General features: G+C 44.8%; 6 non-coding genes across 6 annotated transcripts; 3 read left to right on the top strand and 3 right to left on the bottom strand.

Moving 5' to 3' along the window:
- Window positions 1-10,105: 10,105 nt before the first annotated feature.
- On the bottom strand, window positions 10,106-10,178 carry TRNAV-UAC (transfer RNA valine (anticodon UAC)). The gene has a single exon. It is a non-coding gene; the product is annotated as a tRNA-Val (tRNA).
- A 282-nt stretch (window positions 10,179-10,460) lies between these two features.
- TRNAV-UAC (transfer RNA valine (anticodon UAC)) lies at window positions 10,461-10,533 on the bottom strand. The gene has a single exon. It is a non-coding gene; the product is annotated as a tRNA-Val (tRNA).
- Window positions 10,534-10,771: 238 nt separating this feature from the next.
- Window positions 10,772-10,857, top strand: TRNAR-UCU (transfer RNA arginine (anticodon UCU)). The gene is given in 2 exon segments: window positions 10,772-10,808; window positions 10,822-10,857. It is a non-coding gene; the product is annotated as a tRNA-Arg (tRNA).
- A 375-nt stretch (window positions 10,858-11,232) lies between these two features.
- On the top strand, window positions 11,233-11,315 carry TRNAL-UAA (transfer RNA leucine (anticodon UAA)). The gene has a single exon. It is a non-coding gene; the product is annotated as a tRNA-Leu (tRNA).
- Window positions 11,316-15,779: 4,464 nt separating this feature from the next.
- TRNAK-UUU (transfer RNA lysine (anticodon UUU)) lies at window positions 15,780-15,852 on the top strand. Its single transcript has one exon. It is a non-coding gene; the product is annotated as a tRNA-Lys (tRNA).
- A 1,002-nt stretch (window positions 15,853-16,854) lies between these two features.
- Window positions 16,855-16,927, bottom strand: TRNAF-GAA (transfer RNA phenylalanine (anticodon GAA)). Its single transcript has one exon. It is a non-coding gene; the product is annotated as a tRNA-Phe (tRNA).
- Window positions 16,928-17,447: the final 520 nt, after the last annotated feature.

Below are 17,447 nucleotides of genomic sequence, written 5' to 3'. Positions count from 1 at the left end.
TCTCTTACCTTAACCTCTCAAGTAGCTAGGATTACAGTCATGTGCCACCACGCCCAGCTAATTTTGTACATTTAGTAGAGATGGGGTTTTACTGTGTTAGCCAGGCTGGTCTCAAACTCCTGACTTCACGTGATCCACCCACCTCAGCCTCCCAAAATGCTGGGACTACAGGCATGAGCCACCGTGCCCGGTATAAAATATATTTCTTAGTATGTGTTTGATATGGTTTGGGTGTCCCCTACCCCAAATCTCATGTTGAAATGTAATCCCCAATGCTAGAGGTGGGGCCTGGAGGGAGGTGATTGGATCATTAGTTTCTAATGGTTTAGCACCATCTCCCTAGTGCTGGTCTCATGATAGGGTTCTCCCAAGATCTGGTTGTTTAAAAGTGTATAGCATCAGGCCAGGCGCGGTGGCTTTATGATGTGATTCCTCAGGCCTATGGGGTTGCTTCAACATAAGATGTTGATGATAGTGAATGCCTGAAACCACTTGGTCCTTGGGAGCTTCACCTTCTATATTCTTAGACTTGCATACTTGCTGGAATATCCTGATTTATCCAGAGATGCCCACTGATCTTCAGGATCCAGGATATGACTGGATCATCACTACTGGTGGGCTCCTGTAGTCCCAGCTACTTGGGAGGCTGAGGCAGAAGAATTGTTTGAACCCTGGAGGCAGTTTTCTGTTTCTGTTTTTGTGTTTTAAGTATTCTAACAAATGTGTAGTGGTATTTTATTATGATTTTCATGTGCATTTTCCTAATAACTAATAGTGCTAATTATCTTTTTATGTTCTTATTTCCCATCTGTATATTTTCTTTGGTGAAATGTCCATATTTGTGCCCATTTTTTATTAGGTTGTTTTTCTTCCCCGATCATAAGAGGGTTTTTTTTTTAAGTCTGAATAATAGACTTTTACCAGATAAGTCTTTTGCAATTTTTTTTCTTCCAGTCTGTGACTTGTCTTTTCCTTTAGCAATGTCTTTAGAGGAGCAAAAGTTTTCATTTTGATGAGGTCAAGTTTATCAATTGTTTTTTAGTTTCTGGATCATATTTACTGTGTCTCGCTTAAGAAATTTTGCCCAACCATTGATTACAAAGCTTTTCTCCTATATGTTCCTCTGGAAGAAATACCTAATAGTTTCAAGTTTTACATTTTGCTGTATGATAAACCCTGCCTTTTCGAAGCTTAAAAGATAGTGATCGCTAAGAAGACATTCCCCTGCAAAGTGTATGCTGTGTTTGAAAATCTTCAAAGACAAATTTCAGGAAAGGCTGATCAGTTTTTCTTTGACGGATAAAAATCAATTACAGGCCGGGCACAGTGGCTCACGTCTGTAATCGCAGCACTTTGGGAGGCCGAGGTGGGTGGATCACCTGAGGTCAGGAGTTCGAGATCAGCCTGACCAACATGGTGAAATCCCGTCTCTACTAAAAATACAAAAAAATTAGCCAGGCATGGTGGCAAGTGCCTGTAATCCCAGCTGCTCAGGAGGCTGAGGCAGAGAATTGCTTGAACCCGGGAGGCGGAGGTTGCAGTGAGCCGAGATTGCGCCACTGCACTCCAGCCTGAGTGACAGAGCAAGAACTCCATCAAAAAAAAACAAAAAAAAAATTACAAAAGAAGTTGAATTAAATTTACTTCACGAGAAGACCAAATTTTTAAATATTAAAAAGGTGTTTTTCTCAAAAACATTTAATTGGATATGCATGAACCACATGCCAATTACAGATTGGGAACCAGCTGGGGTACTGACAAATGCTGTCCTTGACCAGACTTCAGTCAGACTTCTCTGAGCCCTCTTCTCCACTAGGCCTAGACCTTGGCCTCTGTCCCATCCTCAGCTTGCAGATAGTCCAGTTTTATTAAGTATCCTTCTAACTCAATGTATCAAAAATCCCTCTGACCCTTGATATCTGATCACCGTTGTCCACCCTCAGCAAGAATCCTGTTAATTCAGCAAGATTCCTGTTAATACCCAGAATCCCCTTACCCTTGATGTCTCCTGTTACTAATTTTCCATCCACTGATCCCACCCCACCCCAATTCTGCTCCTTTGCTGTAAATTCCCAGCTGTCTCTACCACATTTGGAGTTAAGCCCAATCTGTCTCTTCTCTTGCAATAATCTTTTCTTTAAGAATACCTGGGAGTAGGAGAAAGAAATATATAAAAATAAATAACAAACCAAGTGTGGTGGCTCATGGCTGTAATCCCAGCACTCTGAGAAGCTGAGGCAGGAGGATTGCCTGAGCCCAGAGGTTGAGACCACGGTGGGCAACATAGCGAGACCCTGTCTCTATAAAAATTTTTAAAAATTAGCTGGGCATTGGCCAGGCACGGTGGCTCACACCTGTAATCCCAGCACTTTGGGAGGCCGAGGTGGGTGGATCACGAGGTCAGGAGTTCGAGACCAGCCTAACCAACATGGTGAAACCCCGTCTCTACTAAAAATACAAAAAATTAGCCAGGCGTGGTGGCACGTGCCTGTAATCCCGGTTACTGGGGAGGCTGAGGCAGGAAAATCGCTTGAACTCAGGAGGCGGAGGTTGCAGTGAGGCGAAATCTTGCCATTGCACTCCAGTCTGCGCCACAAAGCAAGAGTCAGTCTCCAGAAAAAACAACAAAAAAAAAAACTAGCCAGGTGTGGAGAATGTGCCCCTGTAGTCCCAGCTGCTTGGAAGGCTAAGGCAGGAGGATGGCTTGAGCCCAGGAGTTGGAGGCTGCAGTGGGCTGTGATTGCATCACTGTATTCCAGCCTGGGTGACAGAGCAAGGCCCTGTCTCTAAAATAATATAAATAATAAGTAGCAAGATGCCCTGACCTCCTTCACCTTCACACCACAAAACTGAATGGGCCTGGAAGGGGTGACCAGTGCCACTGAGGCTGCAACTGAAGTCAAGAAAGCATTGCAGAAAAAAATTGTATCCAAACTGTCGAGAACAGGGAGTAGTTGGTTTTATTTTATTTTATTTTATTTTATTGTACTTCAAGTTCTAGGGTACATGTGCACAAAGTGCAAGTTTGTTACGTATGTATACATGTGCCATGTTGGTGTGCTGCACCCATTAACTCGTCATTTACATTAGGTATATCTCCTAATGCTATCCCTCCCCCCTCCCCCAACCCCACAACAGGCCCTGGTGTGTGATGTTCCCCTTCCTGTGTCCAAGTGTTCTCATTGTTCAATTCCCACCTATGAGTAAGAACATGTGGTGTTTGGTTTTTCGTCCTTGCGATAGTTTGCTGAGAATGATGGTTTCCAACTTCATCCATGTCCCTACAAAGGATATGAAATCATCATTTTTTATGGCTGCATAGTATTCCATGGTGTATATGTGCCACATTTTCTTAATCCAGTCTATCACTGTTGGACATTTGGGTTGGTTCCAAGTCTTTGCTATTGTGAATAGTGCCGAAATAAACATACGTGTGCATGTGTCTTTATAGCAGCATGATTTATAATCCTTTGGGTATATACCCAGTAATGGGATGGCTGGGTCAAATGGTATTTCTAGTTCTAGATCCTTGAGGAATCACCACACTGTCTTCCACAATGGTTGAACTAGTTTACAGTCCCACCAACAGTGTAAAAGTGTTCCTATTTCTCCACATCCTCTGCAGCACCTGTTGTTTCCTGACTTTTTAATGATCACCATTCTAACTGGTGTGAGATGGTATCTCACTGTGGTTTTGATTTGCGTTTCTCTGATGGCCAGTGATGATGAGCACTTTTTCATGTGGCTGTTGGCTGCATAAATGTCTTCTTTTGAGAAATGTCTGTTTATATCCTTCACCCACTTTTTGATGGGGTTGTTTGATTTTTTCTTATAAATTTGTTTAAGTTCTTCATAGATTCTGGATATTAGCCCTTTGTCAGATGGGTAAATTGTAAAAATTTTCTCCCATTCTGTAGGTTGCCTGTACACTCGATGGTAGTTTCTTTTGCCGTGCAGAAGCTCTTTAGCTTAATGAGATCCCATTTGTCAATTTTGACTTTTGTTGCCATTGCTTTTGGGGTTTTAGTCATGAAGTCCTTGCCCATATGCCTATGTCCTGAATGGTATTGCCTAGGTTTTCTTCTAGGGGTTTTATGGTTTTAGGTCTAACACTTAAGTCTTTAATCGATCTTGAAGTAATTTTTGTATAAGGTGTAAGGAAGGGATCCAGTTTCAGCTTTCTACATATGGCTAGCCAGTTTTCCCAGCACCATTTATTAAAGAGGGAATCCTTTCCCCACTTCTTGTTTTTGTCAGGTTTGTCAGAGATCAGATGGTTGTAGATGTGTGGTATTATTTCTGAGGGCTCTATTCTGTTTCACTGGTGTATATCTGTTTTGGTACCAGTACCATGCTGTTTTGGTTACTGTAGCCAAGATGGTTTTAAAGATAATAATGAGGGTACGGGAAAAGATACCAGAAAGACGACAAGGGCTGGGGCACCAGGGAAGAGAGGAAATGAAGCAAAAGATAGGCTGGAGAGGGAGATGAAATCTCAGAGGGCTCTCGTGGGTGAGGAGATGGGACGTGACATTTACACTTTAGAGAAGTCACTCTGGTTGCTGTGTGAAGCATTGATTGGAGTGTGCAAGACTGGAGACAGGGACACACTTGGTATTCCAGGACAGAGACGAAAGAAACCTGAACTAAGTAGCAAAATGGAGGAGAAGTCGTTGTGAAACCGCCCAATGGGCTCACCTTACCCACTGCCTAAACAGAGCCGATTCCTCAAGACAGGGGAATCGCAATAGAGAAATAGTCATTCACGCAAAGCCGGCTGAGCGGGAGACCAGAGTTTTATTTTTACTCAAATCAGTCTCCCCGAACATTTGGGGATCAAAGTTTTTAAAGAGAATGTGGCGGGAGGGCAGGAGCAGTGAGTTGGAGAGTGCTGATTGGTCGGGTCGGAGGTGAAATTATGGCGCGTCCCTGTCTTCCTGCGCTGAGTCAGTTCCTGGCTGGGAGTCACAAGATCAGATGGGCCGGTTTCTCGATATGGGTGGTGCCAGTTGATCCATCAAGAGTAGAGTCTGCAAAACATCTCAGGCTCTGATCTTGGGAGCTATTTAGGGAAGGTAAGAATGTAGCCTCCAGCTACTTGACTCCTAAACCGTAATTTCTAATATTGTGGCTAACTTTAGTAGTCTAGTCTCCAGGCAAGAAGGGAGTTTGTTCTGGGAAAGGGCTATTATTGTCATTTTTTAAAACTATAAACTAAGTTCCTCCCAAAGTTTTTTCAGCCTGCGCCCAGAAATGAACAAGGTCAGCTTGGAGATTAGAGGCAAGATGGAGTCGTTTAAGTTGGACCTCTTTCACTGTCTCAGTCATAATTTTGCAAAGGCGGCTTCAGTTGCAGACAAAAGGATCCACAGGCTCCAGTGACTGTCTGCATGGCGGGAGAAAACACAAGGTAATCGCTCAGTGTCTGGCTGGAGTCCTGGGTAGATGGTGATATCATTCGCCAAGAAGGGAAATATAGAAGGAGCCCATGTTTGGGGGAAAAATTATATGTTCTGTTTTAACAACTTAGGCTATGGGTTGAATTCTGTCCCCTTGAAATTCATATGTTTAAGTCCCAACCCCCAGTACCTTAGAACATAACTTTATTTGGAGACAGGATCTTTACAGAGGTAAAGTTAAAGTTAAGATAAAGGTAACGTTAAAATGTGGTCATTAGGGTAGGCCCTGATACGATATAATTGGTGTCCCTTACAAAAAGGGGAAATTTGGAGACCAAGATGCCCATAAAGGGAAGACGATGTGAAGCGATAGAGACAGAGGACAATGATTTACAAGCCAAGGAGCAAACAGATTTGATATGCTTAGCAATTAGCATTTTCTAGAAATGTCCCCAAGGAAAAGCCTTATTGTTCTATGCAAATTGAACCAGACTTACCTGGCAATACAATAACAGTAGATGACCTTTATTCTGTGCTTACTATGCACAGATCAGTTAATCCTAGCACTTTGGAAGGCCAAGGCAGGCGGATTGCCTGAGGTCAGAAGTTTGAGACCAGCCTGGCCAACATGGTGAAACCCCGTCTCTACTAAAAATACAAAAATTAGCTAGGCGTGGGTGGTGGCAGGTGCCTGTAATCCCAGCTACTTGGGAGGCTGAGACAGGAGAATAGCTTGAGCCCAGAAGGTGGAGGTTGCAGTGAGCTGAGATTGTGCCACCGCACTTCAGCCTGGCCTGGCTGACAGAGCGAGACTGTCTCAAAAAATAATAATAATAATTAAGTAATTAATTAATAAATAATAAATCTTCTCCGGAATCATGTGAGCTATTGTCCCCATTTTAGAGGAGGAAGCTAGCCCATAGCAGTTAAGCAACTAGTCCAAGGTCACACAGCATGGACTGGTATATACTGTGGTAAGTTCACACAACCAAGAGGAGATAACACTGAACCTCGATTTGGCTCTGGGGTTGCCTGTGTTGAATCTCTGGAGTCTACACCACACTGCCCAAAACTATGCTCTTTATGAGAAGGGAACTTACCCAACCTAAGGAACGCAGGAAAGCAAAAGAGAGTTTGATGAACTCAAGGAGTATGTGCAGGAAAGTCTAGGTCAGCAGAACTTCTGGAAAGTTCTAAGGAAAGGACATTAAGCAACATGTTACAGGCAGGACTACCTTCATTTCTGGAATTGTTGGGATTTTACCAGGGTGACCGATTTATACATACACACCTAGATTATCCAGAGTGCTATATAAAATCCCTTTAAAGAAGTCCATCTTTCCTATCTCATGCCAGTTATAGAAATTTCATGTGGATCAATGTGGTACCGGAAAGGGGTCCCAATCCAGACCCCAAGAGAGGGTTCATGGATCTTGCACAAGAAAGAATTCAGGGCAAGTCCATAAAGTAAAGTGAAAGCAAGTTTATTAAGAAAGTAAAGGAATAGGACAGGCGCGGTGGCTCATGCCTGTAATCCCAGCACTTTGGGAGGCCGAGGAGAGTAGATCACCTGAAGTCAAGGAGTTCAAGACCAGCCTGGCCAACATGGTGAAACCCCATCTCTACTAAAAATACAAAAATTAGCCCGGCGTGGTGGTTCGTGCCTGTAGTCTCAGCTACTGAGGAGGCTGAGGCAGGAGAATCACTTGAACTCAGGAGGTGGAGGTTACAGTGAGTCGAGATTACACCACTGCACTCCAGCCTGGGCGACAAAGCAAGACTCCATCACCAAAAAAAGAAAAAAAAGAAAAAAAAGCAAAGGAATAAAGAATCACTATTCCTTAGGCAGAGCAGCCCACTAGGGCTGCTGGCTGTCCACCTTTATGGTCATTTCCTGATTATATGCTAAACAAGGGGTGGATTATTCATAAGTTTTCTGGGAAAGTGGGGGACAATTCCCAGAACTGAGAGTTCCTCATCTTTTTAGACCATATAGGGTAACTTCCTGACATTGTCATGGCATCTGTAAACTGTCGTGGTGCTGGTGGGAGTGTCTTTTAACATGTTAATGCAGTATAATTAGCATATAATGAGCAGTGAGGGCACCAGAGGTCACTCTCTTTGCCATCCTGGTTTTGCGGGTTTTGGCCAGCTTCTTTACCATAACCTGTTTTATCAGAAAGGTCTTTGTGACCTGTATCTTGTGCCAACCTCCTATCTCATCCTGCGACTTAGAATGCCTTAATCTCCTGGGAATGCAGCCCAGTAGGTCTCAGCCTTATTTTACCCAGCCCCTATTCAAGATGGAGTTGCTCTGGTTCCAAGGCCTCTGACAGAAGGTTGAAACAGAAAATGTTTAACTATACAACAATCAGGAGAAAATATAGAATAGTTTTTGAAATATAATCTCAAAGTGAGGAAGTATTTTCTAGGCAGGAAATGTTAAAAGCCCCTCTCCCACACCCCCCCAAAAGATGATGAAATCGACTTCATAAAAATGTTTAATTTCTGTATCGTACGGAATATCAAAAATATAATCAAAAGACAAGTGGCAAGTCTGGATACATTTGCAAAATATATCCTAAATCTGAATTTACAAAGAGCACCTAAAAACCTATTTATTTATTTATTTATTTATTTAGAGCCAGAGTCTCGCTCTGTCGCCAGGCTGGAGTACAGTGGCACGATCTCGGCTCACCGCAACCTCTGCCTCCCAGGTTCAAGCGATTCTCCTGCCTCAGCCTCCTGAGTAGCTGGGATTACAGGTGTGTGCCACCACACCCAGCTAATTTTTGTATTTTTAGTAAAGACAGGGTTTCACCATGTTGGCCAGGATGGTCTCGATCTCTTGACCTCATGATTCGCCCTCCTCGGCCTCCCAAAGTGCTCGGATTACAGGCATGAGCCACCGTGCCCGGCCTAAAAACCAATTTAAACATAAATTTACAGAATATATATATTAGAAAATTGAACAAAAGAGGTGAACAGATAGTAGGAAGGAAGCTTTTAAGTACATGAAAAATGTTCAACCTAACTCACAATAAAAAAACACAAAATAAACCATTTCCAGCTGACTCAAAATTCAGTTATTTTCATTTGAGAGAGACAGGAAGAACAAGGGCTTTCATATTGGTGTGAGTGTAATTTGATACAAGTGGTTTTGAAAGGAGCTGTGGCGGGGTTGGTGGGGCCGAGCAGGGAGGTTGGTGGGACAGGTTTGCAGAGAGCGTCTCACTTTTTTGCCCAAGCTGTTTTCGAACTCCTGAGTTCAAGCCATACTTCCACCTCGGCCTCCCAAAGTGCTGGGATTACAGGTGTGAGCCAGTGCGCCCAGCCATCAGTTAAATTTCTTCTAAGACATAAAGGCAACACTCTTCTTGCTTGGGTTGGTACTGTGTTCCGTCCCTGACCAGGGGTGTAACCCTGGGCTATTTCTTAATCTCACTATGCTTCCTCTCCCTCGTCTGTAAAACGGGATAAATAATAATAGGGACATTGTGAACATTGTTAGCTACCCATGTAAGTGCCTGTTCAAGGTTTTGCTAGGATTATTTTACATATTGCCCTACCTAAAACCAAGGAACAAGGAAATCTGCTCAGCATTGTTCCTAAGACTAGATACATTGTTCCTAAGACTAGATACAATTTAAGTGTTCATCAAAAGGCATAAAGAATTGTGATATATCCAAACACAGGAAGTAAAAGGATAAGCGAAGATGTATGAACGAAATAGGAAGATTTTCAGAATATTGTTGAGGAAATGGGAGCGGTACCTATGTGTGCTACCTTCCTACAAAAAGCGTGAAGTGGCTTTTAAAGTAAATGTACGTGTATACTGGTGAATGCATAGACAATTTCTGAAGGGTCACAAAAGAAACTGCTAACCATTGAAAGATGGGACGGAAACATCACTTGTGAAATACGTGGAGGGATTCTGAATTCTGTGCATGAAATTAATTTTTCAAAAAGCTTTTTTTTTTTTTTTTTTTTTTGAGACTGCTGCCTCCAAGGCTGGAGTGCAGTGGCGCGATCTCGGCTAACTGCAAGCTCCGCCTCCTGGGTTCACGCCATTCTCCTGCCTCAACCTCCCGAGTAGAGTAGCTGGGACTACAGGCGCCCGCCACCACGCCCGGCTAATTTTTTTTGTATTTTTAGTAGAGACGGGGTTTCACCGTGTTAGCCAGGATGGACACGATCTCCTGACATTGTGATCCGCCCGCCTCGGCCTCCCAAAGTGCTGGGATTACAGGCATGAGCCACCGCGCCTGGCCTCAAAAAGCATTTTTAATTTAAATAAATAAAGTATGAGGGCAGTGAACTTGGAGTTAATCAGCAAAGAGGGGGCGGCCTTCGTGATGTCCTTCGACTTAGTGGTGGCAATTTTAGAGATGGCCCAAGCAAGGCTTAGAAGAAGGTAGGTGAGCCAAGGGGCAACACCCAGGAACCCAGAAGCCCGCTGGCCAGGCAGTGGAAAGGCGCAGGCGCAGGGGCGCGCGAAGCCTCCGTAAAGCGGAGCCGCCTGCACCTCCAGAGAGGCGCCACATGGGGGCAGCCCCGGAGGCCGACTCAGCGCCGAGCGCTAAGAGGAACCGGGCTGATGCAGCAGGCCGGCAACAAGCCGTAGAAATTCTTGAGACACTGGTTCATCGCCAGCTTCCTGGTGCAAAACCCAACACCTGGCTCACAAAACACGATGTAACACCCCGTGGTTCCACTGGGGCTCGAACCCAGGACCTTCTGCGTGTAAAGCAGACGTGATAACCACTACACTATGGAACCGCACATAACAAAAGGTCTCCTCCAGGGTTTAATAATTGTTCAAAAAGACATTTTTAGCACTGGGGAATGGTTATGTAGACTTGACATCCGGCGATTGTGCACAGAGAAAAACTTTCAAAAGGATTCCTCGTTTTCCAGTATTCAGAGGAGCACGACCGCGCAGAAACATTGTCAAAATGTCTGCGTCTCCAGCTTCCTGAAGCAAAACCCACAATTGGGCTCGCAAAATGTTAATACTAAACATTTTAAAGAAAGAAAAGAAAAGCCGTGTTAACCACGCCGTGGTTCCACTGGGGCTCGAACCCAGGACCTTCTGCGTGTAAAGCAGACGTGATAACCGCTACACTATGGAACCGCGTGCGGAATGATGGTTTCTGGATTTAGCAATTCTGCATAAAGACATGTTAACAACGTGGACTGAAACTGATTTACTGCTCAGCGATCGCGAAGAGAGAGAGAAACTTTCACCAGGATTACAGACTTTCTAGTGTAATTCCTAACCACGCTCTCTTCAGAGACAAAGGTTCCACACTTACTCGTGGAAAGAAAGTACCTCCCCTGATGTGTTCATCGCGGAGAGGTCGCACGTGTCTGGCTCTGTGGCGCAATGGATAGCGCATTGGACTTCTAGATAGTTAGAGAAATTCAAAGGTTGTGGGTTCGAGTCCCACCAGAGTCGCTTTTTGTTTGAAGGAGGGCAAACGGAAAGTTAGGCGGAGGGAATGGATACAAAATAGCTGAAGCGAAAACTATCTGCCATTTAAAATTTCCAGAGTGATGTGAATTGCAGCTAATTGCAGTTCCTGGTTATGTCCCTTCACTTGAAGGCGTTAAGAATCCCGCTCCTCTATCGAGCCTTTTCTCCTTCACTTTTACGTGGCCCCAGTTTCTAGTGGCGAGATAAAGAAATTAGGGAAATATAATCAAAGTTACCAAGTTTTTTCCCCATATTATTCTTTTATATCAGGAAAAAAAGTAATTTTAAATTGCTCCGAAACTTTAGTCGCCTAGTGTTACCCGAGTTGCTGTAAAATAAACCGTTGTTTTATCAATTACCAGAATGGCCGAGTGGTTAAGGCGTTGGACTTAAGATCCAATGGATTCATTTCCGCGTGGGTTCGAACCCCACTTCTGGTAAAGAGTAGCTTTTTTCCTAGCAAAAACCTTTTTTCCTAATCCTTGGCAATCCATTTTGCAATCTTAGGCGTCCAGATAACAATCACTATAGTTAATATCATTTTGCCAGAAACCTTAAATATGGCGACAGCTTCACAGTATATGGTTTGAAAAGTAGAAAGAAAACGTCTGAAAAAAAGAGAGAAAACGTCTGAGTCCAGCTATACAGGAGTGAGGGAGCACAGAGCGAGAGGCACATTGTGCTGCAAAAACGTTCACTCGGAGTCGACAGTTATTTCTTGAGATCCTATTACGTGCCAAGTACTGTTCTAAACACTGGGGTTGTGGTGATGCAGGTTTGGGTTTTTTTCTTTTAAAGCAAAACAACAAAAAATACAAGAGCCTTACCATCAAGACCACTGCCCAATGTCACTTACATGACAAAGTGACAGAAGAAAAATATGGTTTAAAAACAAGCAGACAGCCGGGCACGGTGACTGACGCCTGTAATCCCAGCACTTCGGGAGGACGAGGCGGGTGGATCACCTGAGGTCAGGAGTTTGAGACAAGCCTGGCCAACATGGCGAAACTCTCCGTCTCTACTGAAAACACAAAAATTAGCCGGGCATGGTGGCGCGTGTCTGTAATCCCAGCTACTAGGAGGGCTGAGGCAGGAGGATCGCTTGAACCTGGGAGGCGGAGGTTGCAGTGAGCCGAGATGGTGCCACTGCACTCCAGCCTGGGCAACAGAGAGAGACTTCGTCTCCAAAAAAAAAAAAAAAAAAAAAAGCAGACAGGTTTGGTGCGGTGGCTCACGCCTGCAATCCCAGCGCTTTGGGAGGCCAAGGCAGGAGGATGGCTTGAGGCCAGGGTTTTGAGACCAGCTTGAGCAAGAACGTGAGACACTGTCTCTATTTTAAAAATTTTTTTAATTAAAAATAAATAAAAACAACTGGACAAATTGGAGAATTTGACAGATAGCGATATATACTATAGAGAAAATAAAACAAGGCAGCCCAACAGAATGGCTTTTTTCAGGACAAACTTATTCCATTTGATTATGAAAATCATCGTCCTTGACAGAAATGTTCTTTCTCTCTACCAAACAAAGACTTCCAAGGACTAATTCTGACCCTCCTCCTCCACTAAAAGCCTTTCCTGACCAATCACCCTCATTCAACTCTCTATTCTTTCATTCAAGGACAGTTTTTGAGAGCTTTCAGTGAGGCACTGACCCAAGGATTGCAGATATACAGAGAGTTCCTGTCCTCACAGCAGAAACATTCTAGGAGGAAAGCAGATTCGTTAAACAGGTGTTTAAGGTAGGTTGTAGTGGGCACAGCAACAGAGACAGGCTCAGAGCCCAGTTCCTAACCCTGTCTGCAAAGGATCAAGCAGGGATCTCTGGGGCAACTCCTGAACCCTGTCTGTAAAGATCAGCCAGAACCTTCCAAAAAAAAACAAAAAAACAAAAAGAAAACCACTGTGGAGTGCTAAATGAAATACTAACAGTTCCCTAACAGTTCCCTATGTTGTTTGTTTGTTTGTTTTGACACAGAGTCTTGCTCTGCCGCCCAGGCTGAAGTGCAGTGGCGCCATCTCTACTCATTGCACCCTTCAGCTCACTGCAACCTCCGCCTCCCGGGTTCAAGCGATTCTCTTGTCCCAGCCTCCCGAGTAGCTGGGATTACCGGTGTGTGCCACCACGCTTGGCTAATTTTTGTATTTTTTGTAGAGGTGGGATTTCGCCTTGTTGGTCAGGCTTCTCTCGAACTCGTGGCCTCAAGCGACTCGTCCGCCTCAGCCTCTCAAACTGTTGGGATTACAGGTGTGAGCTACCGCGCCCGGCCTACTTCCCTGTGTTAAGCAGTCCACTACCACACAGTTAACACTTGATACAGTTAAGAGTTTGAGACTTTTGGTCTGTGTTTGATGCCTATCAAGCTGGTCTGTCCTAGAACAGGAAACGCATCTTCATGATCTTATTCATTCAAAGCTGTACTCAGTAACCAGTGTTACTCAGTTGCTGTACTCAGTAACCAGTGTTACTCAGTTACTGTACTCAGTAACTCAGTGTACCTGGCACTTTTGTAAGAAGTGGAGGTTCACCGGGCGCGGTGGCTCATGCCTATAATCCCAGCACTTTGGGACACCGAGGCGGGTGGATCGCAAGGTCAGGAGTTCGAGACCAGCCTGGCCAGCATGGTGAAACCCCGTCTCTACTAAAAATACAAAAATTAGCCGGGCATGGTGGCGTGCGCCTTTAATCCTGGCTACTAAGGAGGCCGAGGAAGGAGAATAGCTTGACCTCAGGAGGCAGAGGTTGCAGTGAGCTGAGATTGCGCCACTGCACTCCAGCCTGGGCGACAGAGTGAGACTCAGTCTCAAAAGAAAAAAAAAGAAGTGGAGGTTCAGAGGTTTGGAAAGAAACAGGCCAAAGGCTCATAACCCCGTGGGACTGACCTCACGAGGCACAGGCACCTCCTTTCCAAGGGGTCTGGTTTTAGTTTTCTTCCTTGAGCCGAGGCTTGCCATCTGATGCCTAGGGATCCACATCTTCATTTGTGAAAACTGTACCTGTCAAATTTGTGATTTTTCAGTACCAACAACTCCCATCCAAAACAATGAGGCATGGAGGGAGCCCCGCAGAGGAGGAAGTGTGTGATTTAACCCTTCTCTTCTGGCTCTTTATAGAAAAACTTCAAAGGAAGCTTTGATCTAAGGTGCCACTTCTGCCATCCCAGAAGCATGGAATATTTTATTAATAACAAATCATATTTTTCCCAGCACTTTGGGAGGCCGAGGCAGGCGGATCACATGAAGTCAAGAGTTCCAGATCAGCCTGGCCAACATGGTGAAACCCCGTGTCTACTAAAAATACAAAAATTAGCCGGGCATGGTGGCGGGCGCCTGTAGTCCCAGCTACTCGGGAGGCTGAGGCAGGAGAATCGCTTGAACCCGAGAGGAGGAGGTTGCAGTGAGCTGAGGTCGCGCCATTGCACTCCAGCCTGGGCGACAAAAAAAGAAAAAAAGAAAGAAAGAAAAGGAAGGAAGGAAGGAAGGAAGGAAGGGAAAAAGAAAAAGAAAATAATGAAAACGTCCTCTCACAGGCTTCACTGCCATTCCTCAAACTGTAGCCATTTTATCAGGTTATTTTCTATCTTTATAGACCTTCCATGTATATGCAAACAACATTTATATATAATTATAAATTATATATATTATTAAAGGATATATGTTTATATACGCTCATATACATAAATCCTTTAATTTCTTTTTTTTTTTTTTTTTTTTTTTTTTTGAGACGGAGTCTCACTCTGTCGCCCAGGCTGGAGTGCAGTGGCTCGATCTCCGCTCACTGCAAGCTCCGCCTCCTGGGTTCACGCCATTCTCCTGCTTCAGCCTCCCGAGTAGCTGGGACTGCAGGCGCCCGCCACCACGCCTGGCTAATTTTTTTGTATTTTTAGTAGAGACAGGGTTTCGCCGTGTTAGCCAGGATGGTCTCGATTTCCTGACCTCGTGATCCGCCCGCCTCGGCCTCCCAAAGTGCTGGGATTACAGGCGTGAGCCACCACGCCCAGCTGAATTCTCTTTCAAGGGATCCAATGCTTCAAGAAATGAGATGGCAAAAGAAGTTATGAAGAAACAGGTCGAATTATAGAATTGACTAATTAGGTACGTCTGGGACACAGCTACCAAGGTAACAGACTCCCTAAAAAGATAAAATCCAGCCTGTAGCTTGCCTGATCAAAATCTTTCAATGGACGCTTCAGCTAAATGGTCAGATGCCCAAGGTCAGTAAATATCATCATTTTCCATTTGCTCTTCCCTCGGCTAGAAATTCTCTTTCCAAGTCTTCAGGTGCCCAGTCGCTATCCACAGCTCGGTTCAGGCATCATCACTCCCTGGAAAACTTGGCTCTTACTTCGGGTGCCAACCAAGTCCTCCGGGGTCTGCAAAGGCTGGCCCTCCCACCACCAACGAGCGTGACTGGGGGCTTCTGTTTTGCGCGTCTTCCAGTTCCACTGAGGGCCGAGACTTTGTCTTTGCGGCCCCAGTAGTTGCTTAGTTCCGAGAGTGCGGTTTGCACTCAATAAGTGTCTAATCGATTATTGGAAACCTAATTTTTCATCACTGCTTCTCCCACAAGACGCCTCAAAGACCAAAACTGGAATTAGAAATCCCGCTGTTTACCCGGAGGCCCAGTCAAATGTCTTAAATCCGGGAAGATTCCTCCTGGGAAATTCCCTTTAGGGCGCGGGGCTGGTCAGGAAGGCGGTTACTTTTTGGGTCTTTATCGTCTATGATGGGAGAAAAGGAGAAATGAAGACTCGATTTTGCTGAACGCCTGCTCAATGTCAATTTTGCCGGTTCATCTCTCAAGAAATCAGCAAAAAGACTCAGAATTGTAATCGCAAAGGGAAAGAATGCCGCCACGTGGCCTATTTTCCTGTGGATAGACTAGGCAAACGCACTTGTTCAGGGGCCCGGATAGCTCAGTCGGTAGAGCATCAGACTTTTAATCTGAGGGTCCAGGGTTCAAGTCCCTGTTCGGGCGGATGCCGTTTTAGTTTCCAATACAGATGGATTTGGGCGAGGCTGAGTGAAAGGAACGTTATGTAAAACCCGCTTGGGTTGCCCCCTCCTTGAGGGAAACCGAAACTTGCCAGTGGGTTTTTGCCGGAAAAAGTGAAACGTGTGGAAAATGCCAAGAAACTTTCTCTTCCAATCGCAGGCTTTTCTTTTCCAACCTTTATACGTTGCTTTGTCTTAGGATATTTTTTCTTTTAAATTGTATTTATTTTATATTCAAAACATATCAATAAACACATCGTCAGAGTCACAGTAGTAATATTCTTGGCAAGAATTGTGCAGCTTTTGGCACCAAGGAATGTTTTCAGGCACTTTTTATTAAAAGTGCGATGAGGAAACTGAGATTCAAGAAATATTTCAGATGAAGACACGTGAAGACGCAAGATTCCTGCATCTCCAACTGGACGCAGTCCTTCACCAGATTCTTAATGCTTTGGTGGGCCCCCGACTTGTGTCTCTTGAGATAAAGACTAATGCTTTTGAACACTGTCCTCATGTCTGTCGTCGATGAAAAAACGTGCAGCCCCAGAGAGCTGACTACACTGGTGACCAAACCCATGACCTTCCGCCTGTGGAACAGGCGTGTTGGCCACCTCAATAAAAAATCTTGTGCCACGTATTGCCATTTAACATCCAATAGTATAAATAGGGTGATTACGGAACTGGGAAGAAATCATTCTACGACTTCTGATTCCTTTGAGAGGCTTAAGTTCATCATGCATCCTCATAATGACTTTGACTTCTGATTTCTCGAGAAGCTTATTCTTTGCATCCTTATAATACCTTACTAAATACTTCGTCTCATTAGTTTGTGCCCGCTTAAGAGACAAGGAGAACAGCCGTCTCTGGGTGTGTATGGCGTAGGTGCAAACGTGCAAGGGTACTGGGGAGGGACGCGAGCCTCCAGAGAGGCTAAGAAGTGGACCATAGCCCTGTCTGTTCAAAGGGGTTGAGCCAACAAAAGCTCTGCCGAAACCCGGGATCGAACCAGGGACCTTTAGATCTTCAGTCTAACGCTCTCCCAACTGAGCTATTTCGGCGGAGACGTGAGACGGTTCCGCCCTGTCAAGGAAATTTAAAAGAAAAAAAAAAAGAAACCGGGCGTGGTGGCTCACGTCTGTAATGCCAGCGCTTTGGGAGCCCGAGGCGGGTGGATTACCTAAGCTCGGGAGTTCGAGACCAGCCTGGCCAATATGGTGAAACCCCGTCTCTACTAAAAATACAAAAAAAATTAGCCGGGCGTGGTGACGAGCCCCTGTAATCCCAGCTACTCAGGAGGCTGAGGCGGGAGCATCGCTTGAACCTGGGAGGCGGAGGTTGCAGTGAGCCGAGATGGCGCCATTGCACTCCAGCCTGGGCGACGAGAGCGAAACTCCGTCTCAAATAATAATAACAATAATAATAATCCTGTCTCCTCCCACTTCCAGGCTTTTAGTTCTTCATTTCATCTACCAAACTGTATTATTTTTAGCCCTGAGGTTTTAAGAGCAATCAGTGAGAAAATTAATTCCTTTCATGCGAGGAAACTTTCGCGTTCTGCCTTTTCCCAGGCCACGTTGT

The sequence above is a fragment of the Pongo pygmaeus genome, chromosome 9 (genome assembly GCF_028885625.2).
Source record: "Pongo pygmaeus isolate AG05252 chromosome 9, NHGRI_mPonPyg2-v2.0_pri, whole genome shotgun sequence".
NCBI classification, from domain to species: domain Eukaryota; kingdom Metazoa; phylum Chordata; class Mammalia; order Primates; family Hominidae; genus Pongo; species Pongo pygmaeus.
Note: the sequence above shows the minus strand (reverse complement) of the source record. Positions and strands in the feature narration are given on the sequence as shown.